Here is a 16,839-nt window from a genome sequence, read left to right on the forward strand (position 1 = left end):
GCAGGGACCACGAGATGATCATGCTAAGATGATGGATGAGCAAAATGGAGAGTATCCGGGTCCCTGTGGGTGCTGGGAGCAACTGGGTCCCCCAGCAATTGCTTATCTCCAAACTTACTGCTAAACGAGAAAAATGAATTCCTGTTTTTTAAGGTCACTCTCACCTGGGTTTTCTGGTACTTGCCACCAAAAGCATTCCTAAGTGACACATGAAATAAATAAGACAAGAGTGATGTGACCATCCAGGAACACAAACTCTGGAGACAGAGTGCCTGGGTTTGACTCTAAGCTCTTTTAATCTTTTACTTATCACTTTTGTAACTTTGGCTGCGTTAGTCTCTCTATCTGTAAGACGGAGATAATGCTAGCACCTACCTTATAGGTTGTGCACTGTAGTCCAAAATGTTGGTGTGACTTCTTCATGGGGCCATCACAATATATAGGGATTCGGAGTTGGAAAATCGTGCCTAGATTATTTCTAATAAAAGAATGCAAAGTCTCTGCTAACATGTCATTTTAAGTAAACTTGGATTGAGAAATGGTTTGTAAAAATTTTCAGCCCTTCTCATATTTATTATGGCCAAATGTAAAATTGTTAGTCTCTAGGATGGTCTAGAATAAATGTTTATGGTTTTCTACTCACATGAAACAAAAGGGTAGAGTTATTTCACATGTCTCAGTCTTACTTGGCTCTGAAGAGTGAAACCCCACCTGCTTCATAACTATAGCCCCTACCAAGTTCATATTTCTTTATGTGGCCATCTTTTCTCTCTATATATTACTCCTCCCTAAGTTTCTATTTTTTTTCTAGAAATTTTTGTAACTCTGATGGAGTTTGCATCTCAGCCTCTTTGTTTCTTCTCATTGTATCTTTTTAAGAAAATTAATCAACAAACAGGAATTTATGTTAGTGAGGTGTCATGAGAAATACAAAGGAGGCAGAGACACCAGTCTTTGCTCTTTTGCTGTTTATAGTCTTGTACATCGGGGTATGAGGTCCCCTGGTGTTCTGTTTCTACAGGAGGGTTTATTAAGTACGAGGCATTGGGCATTTATATCATAGCTGACCCTGAAACGTGAAGGTCTTCCTCTGCCACTGTTGATGAGCAGGTGGCTACTGGAAGACAACAAGGCAGGGACTCATTTAAATTTGGCCCTCACATAAGCATGAATACCCTTGGCATCGTTTGTTGTGGGGTGTCCAGGCTTCTGACTTCAAGTGAGTTGTGTTTAGTTGCCAAGTAACCCTATGACAATGGCCGTGTCGAATTCAGAGGCAAATCCAACATTCTATCTGGGGTTGACTCCCTCTTGACTCAGAGGAGACAGGTAGGTCTGATTTTGGCACAAATGGGAATTTGGGAGCAACTTCTCCAGGCTGCTAATCACAGCTTGATGTCATTTGCCTCAGGCAGCAACAAGGATTTATGAAGCCCCTGCCTCGGACATGGCATTGGATTAAGAACTCAGATTATGCTGAGGCTCTGATTGTGGAATTCAATCTTGTTCTATTGCTTGAGGTAATAAAACATTCACAGTAACATCGTTCTTCCGTAATGCTCTGATGATGACTAAGGAAACAATCATTCCAGCGAGCCAACACTAGGTATCCCGTCCTCTGGCAAGATGAATCAGGGAAGAAGAATTTAAATATAGCAAAAGCACAGTAGCTTGAAATTCAGTGACCTGAAACCAGACAGTCAGAGATGGAATCATAGGATATGAGAATCAGGAAGTAATTCAGTGACCACTTTGGTGATTCTCAGATTTTTAATGCATCAGGATCACCTGGGGGGCTTGTCAAAACTGATGGACTCTATGCCCAGAAATTATAATTTGGTAGGTCTGAGACCCATCCTGGAATTAAGAACTTAATTGAGTTGGACCCAAGAATTTACACTGCTAAGAAGTGCCCATGTAGCGTTGCTGCTGCTGGTTTGGCTGCCACATCTTGAGAAGCACTGATCTAGATGACTCCTGAACTTTGCAAGTAAGGAAATTGGAATGGGGACGTTGATGGAGTGTCCAAGGTAACAGTAAGAAAATGGAAGAGCCCAGCCTAAATTTTGAGTTCTTTGGAGTTCAGGTCCATTGTTCTTTCTTCCATTCCACCATTCATGACACAAGTTAACTGCAACCAAAATTATATGTATTTGCTTGGGAACAATAGGACATTAGAACTCCCAAAATCTTTGCTTTCCCACTTGGTGGCTATTGGCTTTGGGAAGTCATGTAACCTCTCTATTGTTTCAGTTTCTACAAAATGGGTATGATAATAATAGTAGTAATAATAGGATAACAATTCTATCTCATAGGATGGTTGTGAGGGTTGACATATAATATTATAGATATATATGTATATATATCAAATATATATAAAGTCCTTAGAATAGTGCCTGACAAACTGCTATTATTACTCTTGTTAAATAATAACTATTTTTAATTATTTTGAAAATATTTTATTTTACCAAAGTTTCACTCTATCTGGTCAAACTGGTTGATACAAGAATAATACAGGTGACTAAGAGAAAAATTTCAGAATGTAGCTAATCCTAAAGCCGATGATTTAAAGTAATTAGATCGTAGAGTGGGTGTGATCTTCTAAATTATCTACTCCAGCCCTCTCTTCCTGTAAAGGAACAGAGAAGTCATGGAGAAATTAAGTGACTTGTCTAAGCTTTTATAGCTAATTAGCCACAGTTTTCTGGAACTCAGTTTAATTCATTGCTTTCTTAATCTATTCAGTATTTTTGAATGTAGCATTATAATACTGTTTCAGTCTGTTTTCTGTTGCTTATAAAAGAATACCCGAAACTGGGTAATGTATAAGAAACAAAATTAATTTCTTACAGTTCTGGAGGCTGAGAAGTCCCAGGTCAAGGGGCTGCATCTGGTGAGAGCCTTCTTGCTGGTGAGGACTCTGCAGAGTTCCAAGGTGGCGCAGGGCGTCACCTTGCCAGGGGGCTGAGTGTGCTGGCTCAGGTCTCTCTTCCTCTTCTTATAAAGCCACCAACCCCACTCCCATGATAACTCATTAATCCATTAACCCACTAATCTGCAAATGGATTAATCTATTCATGAGGGTAGAGGATCTCATCACTTCTTAAGGCCCCACCTCTCAATACTGGCCACATTGGGGATTAAGTTTCAACCTGAATTTTGGAGGGGACATCCAAACCATTGCAAATATCCTCTTACAGGTCTGTCTCTATTTCCTATTGTTACGAATTTAGCTGAATTGTAGAGTCGACAACATACCCCTACTTCAGTATCTTTTTCTATTTGCTCTGAATGCCTTTATTGTTGTTGCTGTTGCTGCTGTTCCTGCATAGGACAAAAGGAGATCACTTTGTTTCCATTTAAGTTTCAAAAATACTCAGAAGAGTATGTGAACCTACTCCCTACCTGTGTATTATTCTACAGTTTCTCCCCCAAAGTGTTCCATGTCTTGAAATGAGTCAAAGCCATTGAAAGCAAAGTACTATTTAATTTAAAAATTGAGACTCACTTAAAGTATCTAAATTCCAATTTGGACAGCAAAAGGTTAATGGTGCATAGAAAAAAATTCCAGCAGCCCACAAATCTAAGCATAATTATGTATGAACATGAGGCTTTTATTGCTGTCAAAATTAATCACTTTTCAACTTCCAGCTGTTAAAACCCTTCTGGCAGCTCTCCAAGCAATTCCCCTACAGTTACTTTTCCTTCAATTAATTTCTGGTGCAGTTCACAGGCTCCTGTTACATAAGCAGCAATTTAAAAATGTACTTCTTAGGCTTTCTTTCTTTCTTTCTTTCTTTCTTTCTTTCTTTCTTTCTTTCTTCTTTTCTTCCATTCTTCTTTTCTCTTTCTTCTTAAAACTAGAAAATGACAGAATATGAATTTTGCTACTTTTACTCTTTCAGCTCAACTCTTGCTAAAAGTCTAGAGACAAGCATTGTGGGATTAAAGCATTAGTGTTTATTATAAAGCACTTTACGTGTGTGAAGTGATTTGTAATAATTTTTATTAGCCATTTCTCTCCACTGTCCTTTGAGGTAAGTCAATGTTATTGTGTTTGAACTCCACAATCCCACCCACTTTTCTCCCCCAGAAACTTTGCAGGAAATGTAGTTTACAAATCCTCAGTGCTGAGTTTGGCCCCTACGCTGTGTACGGCTTATTTCTAGGATGGTAGCTACCCTTGCTGCTCCCTTAACGAGGCTCGCGGGTTTGTCGTGGTTGGAATAATCTCGGAAGGAGAAGCCGTCTGAGGTGCCTGAAGCTGCCAGCTGCCTGGAAGCTCTCCTGGTGGACTGCATCCCCTGCCCCCCATTCTAGAAGCAGCTGTCAAGAGACTGGTTGAGTTCTGAAGGGCAGAGGCCCGTGGCAAACTATGCCATTGTGTTGCGTACGCGTTCTCAATGAGATTCATAAATGGTGGCAGTATGTTATTTAATTTGGTTTATGAATGGAAACGAGTCCACATCTTTACGTTCGCTTGGCATAGACCGAGCGGTTGCACGTGCATATTGTGTTGGATATGCTGTCTTTCCACTCTTCGTTTCTGTGATTCCAAATCAATAGTCCCTACCGTCTTTCTCAGTGCTCTGCAGGGATGAATGAAGGCTGAAGCTTTGCTTCACAGGAACTGGGAGTTCTAATCCCCCTCGCCTCCCCTGTGATATCAGGACACAGGCTCTTCTACACCTGAGTTAGTTAAGCCAGCTTCATTTCCCTGATTTGTCTCTCCCAATTCCCTCTGAGCTTGCCAGCTCTCTTTGCATCTGGGCTAGAGGCCACCTTCGCTGGGCACTCCTGTAGACTTTTTCACTCTCCTTCTCATCCCCCCTGCTTCATGCTACTGCATAAATACATGCTATTATAAAATGCTGTAATGAACAGATGCCTCTAGTTTGCAGTCTTTTTGTAATTTCTGCCATCATCCTCTACTTTCATGCAAAATTGAGGTATTTCCTGATGTTGATTCCTGAGACTTTCTACCTGAGAGTAGCAGCTGGCATTAGATCTGAAACTGGGCGGGGATATGAAGATATCTTTGTGGCAGAGATAAAAGAGTATGGAGGTCTTGCATGTCAAATATATATATGTGTATATATATATGAGAATGCAGCAAACACCTTGTAGTTCCTGTCCATTTTATCCCGAATATGCAGTTCTGTGCTACCCCATGTTTATGTGGTTGGGAGGAGCGACTGCAGCTGCAGGGGAAATCTTCCTTCCATTCTTACCACCCAGACTCTACAGTGGCTTGTCATTGGAAATCTGGGCTTTGAAAACCCAAGCCAGTCATAACTTAGAATACTGAGTAAGATTCCCTGTCCAAATTGGAGTCTTACTGGTCAGCAGATTGGGAAGTGATTTGTGTGAATTTACCTTAGCACAAGTCCCCCGAGGCTGGTTTCTAGGCTGCCGTGGTTAAAAATAGCCTGCTGGTCACATCACATCCACGCTCACATCCAGCCTAAGGAAATGGCTCAAGGCCTGCGCACCTTGCAGAAATATTGAGAACGGGCAGATTCACCAAGAAGCCTCCAGATTCTCTGTCTCTTTACTACAATTTGCACTGCAGTAAAAAATCTATGTCAACCTCTCCCTCCTCCTTTTTAAAGTACTTGGTTAGCTTCTCATGTGACTGAGTCGATTTACTCCAGTCAAGGTAATTTGGACAAATCTTACTGAGCCCTGAATTGATGGCCTGGAGTGAACTGAGTCAGAATTAAAACCTGCTCTGACTCTGACAACGAGAGGCCGAGACTCTCCCACTGGGAAGCTGCCAAGACAGCTGAGAGGCAGGCTGGAGGTTGTGTCGGGAGCGCCAAGGCCAGAACGGACTGCTGATGGAGCTTTTTGTCCTTCTGTTCAGTATTTAACATACTTCCTATTTGGAACACATTCCTTAAAAAGTTGCCATGTGCATGGTTTTTGTTAATTGGCTTATGTAACATATGCATGAATATTATTTTTCACCATAAATACCTTTTTGTATTTTATGTGCTTGTATCCTTAGTTCAATACTCTGTGGGAGGTATGGCCAGATTTTGGTGTTCCCCAGACTTTTAGAGTCTATCATTCTAACTCCAAATATCTCACCAAATTCTACCTAGTGTAAATTAAAAACAACTATGTGTGCAATCAACAAGTTGGGGAGAAGAAGTTCTATTTGGAGTTAGAGTCACTTTGCAGTTGGCAAAATACAGTTACAGTAATTTATAATGCTCTTATTCCATCTGCTTTCTGGATTAAAAATGTCCTGGATTGCTTCAAACTCAGTATATGCAACATTTTCCATTTACAAAATTTTCCTGCATAATCCGTTTTATTTTTCTGAGAGCTTTTGAAAAGCAGTATTGGTTAGTTTCAAATTTTCAGAGCCCACTTATATGATTCTTGATCTTATAAAAGGATGATAAAGCCTAAAAAGATAATCCAGGGAAACTTCTAGAGCAAAAATATCTGTGCTACAGACTCACTGCAAATTCTGCCAAAAATGGATAGCTTGGAGCAGCTGGTCTTCATAGAGGCGGCCCACATATTCTCAAGCAAATGGCTTCTGAGGCCTACAACTTTCTACCTCCACCCCCTGATTATGCTTAAATGCATGCTGCCTACATGCCTCCATGGAACTGCTAGTTTTTTTCCAGAGCCATGGAGGCATGAGTGTTTATAAACTTTTTTCTTTACTATGTAGTTATAAAAGGAGGAGTAGAAATGAGTGAAAATGTTGACAATGACAGGAAAACATCATGTAAGTTACAGAAGGCTCTGTGATTTTGGGGTGGGGGGATGGGGGTGAGAGGGTGGTAGCCAGTACCGGGATCTGGCACTTCTAACTGTCTGTTCATTTGCCAGGGGTTACGCTCACCCACTTCTGTTGATGGTATTGGGGAAAGAAGGTAGGCACGGAAATCAGGGTCAAGAGTCTCGCCAATTCCAGCCACATTGCCTGCCTTTTCAAGTGAGAAATGGCATTGTTTTGAAGGCAAATTGATGGGCTCTTTTCATGTTATTAGGCACTATTCAGAAGGCAAACAATTTGAAGCTATCTTCTTAGTTTAGAAACATTAGCAAGGATTTTGTAGTTTGCCTCTTTGAGCAAATAGTTTGGTTTTTATCCTACAAAACTTTCTTCAGTTGAATTATAACAATACCTTAACATTTCACTTCTACTTTCTGGTTTCCATATAATTTTCATAGACATTATTTTATTCAATACCCCTATGACCAAGTCTTAATTGGGACTGGAAAGGAAGGTATCATTATTTTATTGATGTGGGCCTGGAAATAAAGAGAAAAATAACTTGTTCAGAGTCATGAGGCAAGTTGGTAGCAAAGTGGGGATTAGAGCCAAAGTCTCCTGACCCCTAGTATGGTGTTCTTTCTCCTGGAGAAGGCAGTGTTTAGTGATACTTATTACTTATTGGCATCCTTATGAAGACGATATCATCTTTGGTCCAGGTAGGAGGTACACTGTGCTTTCCTCAGTGGCCATTCACGTTGTTCTTCAATCTGTGACTGCAGATAGCATCTGTCATCCAGGTTATTCCTACCTTGGCTGCTGGATTTTATGGGCAACTCACAGCCTTTGCTAAAAAGGAGCCTGCACATGTCCTATTTTTGGAGCCTACCAGTCTGCCAGCAGCAGCAGCAGCAGCAGCAGCAGCAGCCCTCAGGTCCCAGAGGTACCCAGCTACATTGGGTTACATGAAGCTGTGCATCCAGGCACCTGGGAAGTATATTGCTGTCTTTCCAGCATGCACCTGCCCTGGCTGATGCTCATACAAAAGTTGCCCAGTTCCTACTGTTCTCTCCTCCTTATCAGCTCAGCCCCCAGGGATGTGTTGGGGATGACACTGATCCTCAAATAGTAGCTTGGCTCCATTCCAGGAGCTTTTGTTTTTGCTGTCTTATTGGCTGATGTTCTGAAAGCTTCAGAGGTGAGGCTGGTTTAATTGGTCAAGCGTCACTGTTTTGCTGACCAGTATAAACAGAAAACTTTCTCTGATTTTGACTATGGTAAGGAGCTTGATGCTAGATTGATGCTACAATGCTTTCTTTCTTCTTTTTTTTTTTTTTGAGACAGAGTCTCACTCTGTTGCCCGGGCTAGAGTGAAGTGGTGTCAGCCTAGCTCACAGCAACCTCAAACTCCTGGGCTCACGTAATCCTTCTGCCTCAGCCTCCAAAGTAGCTGGGACTACAGGCATGTGCCACCATGCCTGGCTAATTTTATATATATATATATATATATTTTTTTTTTTTAGTTGTCCAGCTAATTTCTTTCTATATTTTAGTGGAGACATAGTCTCGCTCTTGCTCAGGCTGGTCTCAAACTCCTGAGCTCAAACGATCTGCCCGCCTCGGCCTCCCAGAGTGCTAGGATTACAGGTGTGAGCCACCATGTACGGCCTACAATGCTTTCTTGAAGATGCAAAGAGGTAGCTATCACTATTCAGTTGTTAGACAATCTGCGTATTTTGTTTTTCCCTCCTGTCCAATTTCCAGAGCCTCATAAAAATGCCTTAGAATATATACTCTTTCCTTGCAAGAGGAAGAGTCAATCACTTATTAATTGACACACAAACCTCTCTAGAAAGAGCTCATCTTCATGGCTTTTAGGAGTGTGACCCAATTCTCTGCTCAGTTGGAGGGTCACCTTTGTTTCCTCTGTGTGTTTCTCAAACTTCAGGCAAAATTTCTAACCAGTTGTTTTAATTAGTCCATTTGGTGTTACTGTAAAGGAGTATCTGAGGCTGGGTGATTTATAAAGAAAAGAGGTTTATTTGGCTCACAGGTCTGCAGGCTATACAGGAAGCATAGTGCAAGCATCTGCTTCTGGTGAGGGCTTCAGGCTGCTTCCACTCACAGTGGAGGTGAAGGGGAGCCAGCATGTACAGACATCCCATGGTGAGAGAAGAAGCAAGAGAGAGAGGAGGCAGGTCCCAGATTCTTGAAAGGAGGGAGGTGCCAGACTCTTTTAAACAACCAGTTCTTGTGGGAACTAAGAGTGAGAACTCACTCCCTCAAGGATGGCACCAAGCTGTTCATGAGGGATCTGCCCCCATGACCCAACCTCTCCTACCAGGCCCTACCTCCAACGCTGAGGTCAAATTTCAACACGAGAGTTGGTGGGGCTAAACAGATCATATCACACCATAGCACCAAGCATGATTTGTCTTTAGCTCTATTTCGTCTGTTTCAGAGGTGCTATTCTTCTTCTAGATCTTTCCCTTTCTCCTTGCTATGGTTTGAATGTTTGTGTCCCCCAAAAATTCATCCTCAATGAAACTTAATCCTCAGTACAATAATATTAAGATGTGGGGCCTTTAGGAGATGATTAGGTCACAAGGGCTCTGTCTTCAAGAACAGGATTAGTGCCCTTATAAGAGGGCTTGAGAGAGTCTGTTTATCCCTTTTTGTCCTTTCTTCATGTGAGGACACAGCATTAGCTCCTTCTGTCATGTGAAGATGCAGCAATAAGTCCCTCACCAGATATAGAATGCTGGCATCTGGATCTTGGACTTCCCAGTCTCCAGAACTGCAAGAAATAAATTTCTGTTCTTTATAAATTACCAAGTCTAAGGTATTTTATTTTAGCAGGAATGGACTAAGACAATCCTCATAGGCCTAGGACCTTGTAGCTGCTCAAAATTATTTGCCGTACAGCCCCATCTGGGTCTGCCTTTGGTAGCATCTCTGGGTCGTTCCAAGACTTCTTTCCCTCTCAGAATTACCTGACTGCTCTTGGCAGCCTTGCTGTTTCTGTTTATAATAAACGAAAACTTCCCTTTTTGAAAAATAGCCATTATAATCATTACTATCAACACTACCATACCACAGCACACCACACCACCATTACCTCCTAATATGTGTTGAGCACCTACTCTTTGCCAAGCCCTGAGGACACACAAAAAGATAAAAACAGTCTCTGCCCTGGGAGAGTTTACAAAGTCATTGCAGGAATGTAAACACTATTGATAACTAATCTGTTCCTGTCTTACTTCTAGGATAAACTACTTATGCATTCCCATAGGGAAATTATAGGAACATGATGCCTAAGCCTAATGGTATTTTTTATAGACCATTGAGGAGATATTCAGAAAAGGCAGAGACCCTTAAAATCATATCACATCAATGGGTGTCTACAAAAGCCTATCTTTTACCTCCTCTCTGTTTCCAGCTGATGGCTCCGTGATCATCTACAGACAATACAACCATCCAGGGGCAGCTTGGGGGTGGACTTTTTTGTTGCTGGGGAGATTCTGTGGGTGTTGCTGTAGCTCACCCTAAACTACTTACATTGAGCCCAAAGCGGAAGTGATGTACATGACTCTCAGACCAGAGCTTCTGCCAAGCAGAGGCAGGATGCAACAAGACATACGAAAACAGAAATCTTCCTGTTTCTGTAACATTTCCAGCTGGAAAAAAAATCAGAGCCACACATTCCAGCCACATTTGGGAAGCACTGAAATATCCAAGTAGTAATCATCTAGGTATGCTAACTGCAGCTCAAAATTAGTCTGGGGTTGCCAGTGCCACATGCCTTGTAGGCTTCCAATGAACTGTGCTCACTTCTTTCTTTTCTCCCAGGGCCAATTATTGGGGGAATTCAGCATTTCTCCTTCCCTCCCCCTCAGCCATTCAAAGAAAGGTTGTTGCACACCAGAATGTCTAACCATTATGATAGGCCATTAAGCCAGTCAAATGGAGGTGGTGGAAGAGTTTTGAGCCCTTGAAACATGGATTAAATACCTAAGGTTTAGGAACGCAGAATTTTTGTTAGTGCCAAAGAGTTTGAATAGACTTGAGAGTAGGATGACCATACAATCCAGTTTAACCAGGATGCCCCTTGTCTCGGTGTAATTATTAATATTGCCTCTTTCCTCTTAAAAGGGCTCAGTTTGGACCGAAAATTATATAGTCATTTTGTCTTAAAGATTACCTAGTCTGTCTTTCAGTTTGGTTTAAATTTAATGTAGAAATTGCCTTTCTGCTTTCTCCTCCTTCCAAACAAACACATGATCATCTGTTTGCTGTTCAACATTACCAGTGATGAGGGGCTCACTACTTTCAACAAACCTCTCGTTGTTGAGTTCTTCGTTCTGCATTGAAATCTTCCTTCTTCTAGCTCCATCTTTTGATTCCAGTTCCTTCCTCTGGAACAATACAGAACAAGTTTCCTCTCTCTTCCACAAAATATTTTCCATTTTGGTACATTTGTGGTGTATTTTTCAAGAACATGCTCATGTTTAATTCAATTACTTTTTCCCAACATTTGAAATTCCAAAGAGCCTCATCTAATTTTGGACTGATCTTAAAGACAAAAGCAAGAATTTTGCTAAGCTCTATCACAGAACTCTTGGGTACATAGAGAAATTACGCATATTTGTTTGGAGACTGTGGATAAGATAATGCAGAAATTTCCAACAAAGTAACAACACCGGCATCTTGTAGTGAAAAATTTTTTATAACATTTATTATTTTATGAATGCAGGTGAATGACTTAGATAATATCTCTAGAATTTTACAGGCAGGAAATGAGCCTAACATGAAGAAGCAAGGACTATTCCAAGCTAATGAGAGAAGCAGGATCCACACACATTGTTTGAAAACATTTTTTTAATGATTGCAAAAATAATACAGGATGATTGTTGAAGATTTAAACATCCCAAAATAATAAAGAAGAAAAGACCTACTTATAATTCTACCTTCAGAGATTATATTCCTGTTAATATTTTTGCTGTATATCCTTTCATTGTTTCTTCTATGTGCACATACTTGATAATCACATAATTTAACAAAATGAGGATCATATTGATATAGTTTTTTCTACTTTTATGTTAATATTATATAGTAATCATTCTTCTACATCATTGAATGAGCTTTAAAACTTGGTTTTAGTGGTTTCAAAAGACTCGATAATACGTACTTTGTACTTTTCTAAACATCGTCTATTGCGAGAGATGGAGGTAGTTTTTAACTACTCCAGTAATGCTACAGGCCACGTCCATAAATCTTTGCCAGCCTCACTGATTATTTCCTTAGGATCAACTCCTAGAAATGGAGATTCTGGTTAAAGAATTGTATTAGTTTTCTTGGGCTGTCATAACAAAATACCATGGATTGGGTGGTGTAAACAAGAGAAATTTATTTTTTCACAGTGCTGGAGGTTAGAAGTCCCGGATCAAAGTGCCAACCCATTCGGTTCCTGATGAGGGCCCTCTTCCTGGCTTGCAGGTGGTGCCTTCTTGTTGTGTCCTCACATGGTGAAGAGCGAGTTCTGGTGTCTCCTCCTCTTCACATAAGCACACCGACCCTACTGAATAATGGCGCCACTCTTATGACCTCATTTAACCTTCATCACCTCCTCCCAGACCCTATCTCCAAGTTCAGTCGTGCTGGTGCTCAGGGCTTTAACATGTGAATTTTGGGAGGACACAAACCTTCAGTCTACAACAAGAATATAAACTCTTTTACTCTTCTTGATCTATAAATATCAGCGGTAAGGTTGAACCAATTTAGAGTCCCACCAGCAAAATGGGAAAGAGCTTCTTTCCACATATTCTTCTCAATGCCAAGAATTAGCATTAAAGAAAGAAAAACCATAGCTAGTTTGTTACTGGAAAAGTTGTAACTCATTGTTTTAATTTGGATTTCTTTGATTCCTAATGAGATGAACATTCATTACATGCTTATATGTTATTCACAGTTTTATCTCAAGAATGAACTCTTCAGGATTTTGGTACTTTTTACGTTTTTTTTTTTTTAAACTTCTGCTTATTAATTTGCATGAGCTATTTATAGAGTAAAAATAAATGACAACTGATGTTACTTAGCATTTACTATGTACCAATATTAAAGCCGAACACAGAACATACTAATATATGAATAGAATCATCTTTACTATTCATAAAAATCCACCGTATATTGTTTTAAAACCTCATTTTGGAGACAAAAACCCTGAGACAGAGAAATTAAAGAGATTTCTTGTATGAGAGGTTTACAGTTACTGCCTTCAAATTAAATCTGTGACCATTGCTCTGGTCCTGCTGTGTTTGGGCTCTGTCTTCGGTAACACCTATTATTTGCAGATTGAATTTCCTTTCTTCGTCCTATACATATATCATCTTCCCACTTGCCTTAAAAAACTAACACATTTTGTCCCCTCCACCCCCCCTTCTCCTCTGTATTGTGGGAGAGCTTTTCAAGTTCATTCCACTCATTACCGATTCAATTTCCCAAGGTCTATTTTCCTGCCCTCAGTGCTGATTTTATTTCTCATGTTGTAATTTCAGCCTCCTTATCTCACCCGGCTCCCTTTTCATCTGGCCTTATTGTCTTCACGTGCCATTGCGTTGTCTTTCCATCTCTTCATGTTCTTTCAGTTCAGCTTTTTGGCTTTCTGCTCCTGTTTCAGAGAGGCTGTGTATTCTTAGATCCTCCTGAAGATACACAAACATTTCATCATGTTTTCTCTTTTTTTGATGGTAACTCATTCTCAAAGGTGTATTCCTCTTCTTAATGTTCGGGATATTATTCCCTTTCTCCTGAGCTCTGGTACTTTGGTTCATAGACCCCCTATTTAGCTTGCTGTTTAGTAATCCTTGGATTAGACAAGTTCCCTCTGTATTCAGCGTTTGTCAACAGACAGATTTTGTGGCTCTGGGGTACAAAATCCGAGATCTTCTCACCTTGCTGCTTGATTCTCTGACTCTGAGCTGAGGGAGCTGGTGGCATGGATGACCCCGGCATGCACTGCTGTTGGATTTCTTTTTTTTTGTTGTTGTTGTTGTTTTTTTTTCCTTGAGACAGAGTCTTACTCTGTTGCCCGGGCTAGAGTGAGTGCCGTGGCGTCAGCCTAGCTCACAGCAACCTCAAACTCCTGGGCTCAAGCAATCCTTCTGCCTCAGCCTCCCGAGTAGCTGGGACTACAGGCATGTGCCACCATGCCCGGCTAATTTTTTCTATATATTTTTAGTTGTCCAATTAATTTCTTTCTATTTTTAGTAGAGACGGGGTCTCGCTCTTGCTCAGGCTGGTCTCGAACTCCTGATCTTGAGTGATCCACCTGCCTCGGCCTCCCAAAGTGCTAGGATTACAGGCGTGAGCCACCGCGCCCGGCCCTGCTGTTGGATTTCTTACAGCCCCTTTTCTTGCTTATGTAGCTTCAGTGTGAGGGCCACACTCCCTGGGTTGCAAAGCGTCGTGCTAGACCCCTTCCCCTTCCTGCTCATTGGGTCCCGTCCATACATGCGATAGAAAACATGAGTGGGATGGGGTTAGCGGGAGGACAGGTGGGGAATGGGTGATTGGTGTTTTACTCTGGCGCCTTAGAAAGAAACACTCGCACAACAGAGGTTTCTGTTTGGCACCGACCTGGGCCTTTGGGACATGCAGACATGGGGAAGGACCAGAGGCCGCCTTACTTCCTTTGCCATGTGTGGGACTCTCTGCTTTAGGAGAGCCACTGTCGCGTGGCTGCTCACTGCTTCTCTGAATCCACCTTACCCGTCCCGGGGTCGGTGGAAATGCTCTTCACATTTTGGCAATTCCATTTTTCGTTTTTGTGCTAATTTTGAATTTTATTCTTTAAAATATATGGCCATATGTATGTTTAGTGGGTAATTAGGAGAGGTTGGGTCAGGGACTGCCAGCCAGGTGTCATTTTAAACTGGAAGTCCTTCACACTGCTATTTTTTTGTTTGACAGCTTACTCCCAGACATTGCGCTTTGCCTGAATGGGTATGAATGGCACCACCAGCATCTGAATCATTTCTTCACACCTTATTCCCTGATGTACCCATTTGCCAGGTCTTTCTACCATGTCTTTCGCCTGCGCAGTCTTCCTTCCATCCCTAGTGCTTCCATGTGGCTCAGTCCTTCACTCTTTGCCATAGTGTCTGGTGGTTGCTGGCTGCCTGGACTCCCAGCCTTCAGCCTCTCCCCCTTCCCTCCCTTCATATTACTGTTAAACACACTTTTCTTAAGGGCAGCCTTGGGAGAGTTCCCTGGCTCCCCAGGGCACCTTGGTGGCTCCTCTTCCTGATTCTGATAAGTTCCAGATTAAGATTGACATTGCAGGTACCTCATGACCTGACACAACCTGCCTTACCAGTTTTAACACCTTTACTCCTGTTTCCCCTGCTCTTATTAAAGTGGATCCTTCTCTGTTTCCAAGCAGGTTCTATATTTCCCTGCCACCACCCCTTTACTGACGCCATTCCTTCTACTGGACTGGCATCACCCTCTCCTTCATTTCTTTTTGCTGCAATCTTACCCATCTTTTAGAATCCCCATTAAATGCAATCTTCTCCATGAGCCTGAATGGAATCTCTTCCTTCTCTGAGCCCTGAAAGCTGAATCTATACATTGAATACATTCTGCTTTATGTTGGAGTTTGTGTGTATGTACTACCAGCTACCTCCCTTTCTAGACTGTAAGCTTCCTGAAGCTCCCTACCACATTTCGCACTGGTGAAGCTATTCTATCTTACCAAACCTTAATTTCCTGATTTAAAAAAACGAGCAGCATTGTTAAATGGGATAGTGCCTCTAGAATGTTGAGCAGAGAGCTGGACACACATTAAGTGCTCAACATTTATTGGTGGAAGAAATAAAGAGTCTTCTGATTTTCTCCTGGATCCCATATTATTACAAACATAAGATGTTTTTCTACCCCAAACTTTGCTAAATTTGCAAGGCTCTCAGTACCAGTTGCATTCTATTATACATTTTTCTTGAGCACTGCCAGAAAGTTTAGGGGCAAGGAGGGAATGATCAAATGTAACGACCATTAGTGAAAACCACAGGCACCGAACAGCTGGATAATTTGAACAGACAAGTTAAGCTGAATCTCCAGAAATGCATCAATCACAGGATGATGGCAGCTTTTTGGGAAAGTTAAGAGATGCTTGAAAAGAAGCCAGAGCATAGAAGAAAAAGATACTTAGAGTTGGGTTTTCAAAACCAAAGTCTCCATCATGGCCAATACATTTTGGAAAGGTGGCAAATTTGTGTGCAAAAAGTCCTCTTCCTTTTATTCAGATCTTTAGGAAATTGGAGAGTTTTGTTTTGTTTGAGAGTTTATTATTATTTTTTTTTTGAGCAGCTTAATAATTGGAATTGCCTCAGGGATGACGTCTGCCATTGCTTCACAAATGCAATACTGTTCTCCCTCTGGGAATTGTGCTGCAGGCTCCTAGGGTGAATATTGCAAAAGCCACTAATAATGTTCCTTCTCAGGTAACATTTTCTGGTATAAAATATCTTGGCGTAATATGGTCTAAATACATTGCAGTGTAATGTGGTCAACATGATAACTTTCTGACATACAATACTATCGTTTATACTTCTGTCTTGGTTTCTGTGGTGTCAGAGGTCCAAAATGTGTCAAGATGACAAATCCTTAGCTAAGGCAATGTAGAAGCCACTGTGGTCCTATACAGGATTTATAGTTTCTTGTTCTCCTCAGGAGAGAAAGCATGGGGTAGTGTAAAGAAAACTGGATGGCTGTCAGGATTCAGTCCTAATACCTCAGGAGGGCGAAGCCAGTAGATTTGGGCCCAGCACTTAACCATGGTGGGCCTTATGTCTTAATTGAAAGGAGCCAGACTACGGAGTCCTTGAGGGTCCTATCAAATGTGGACTTTCCAATTCTAAGATTTATTACAGTGAGGAATATATCATGGCAGTTAGGCCTCTGGAATCAGCAGGCTTGATTTCGAACTAAGCCCTTTTGTAGCCCAGAGATCTTGGACGAGTTGCTTATCCACTCTGGGCCTCAGTTTCCTCATATGTAAGATGAAGATAGTAATAATAATACTTGCATCAGTTTGGATGTGC

Source organism: Propithecus coquereli, unplaced genomic scaffold, assembly GCF_000956105.1.
Source record: "Propithecus coquereli isolate 6110/MARCELLA unplaced genomic scaffold, Pcoq_1.0 Scaffold9, whole genome shotgun sequence".
NCBI classification, from domain to species: Eukaryota; Metazoa; Chordata; class Mammalia; order Primates; family Indriidae; genus Propithecus; species Propithecus coquereli.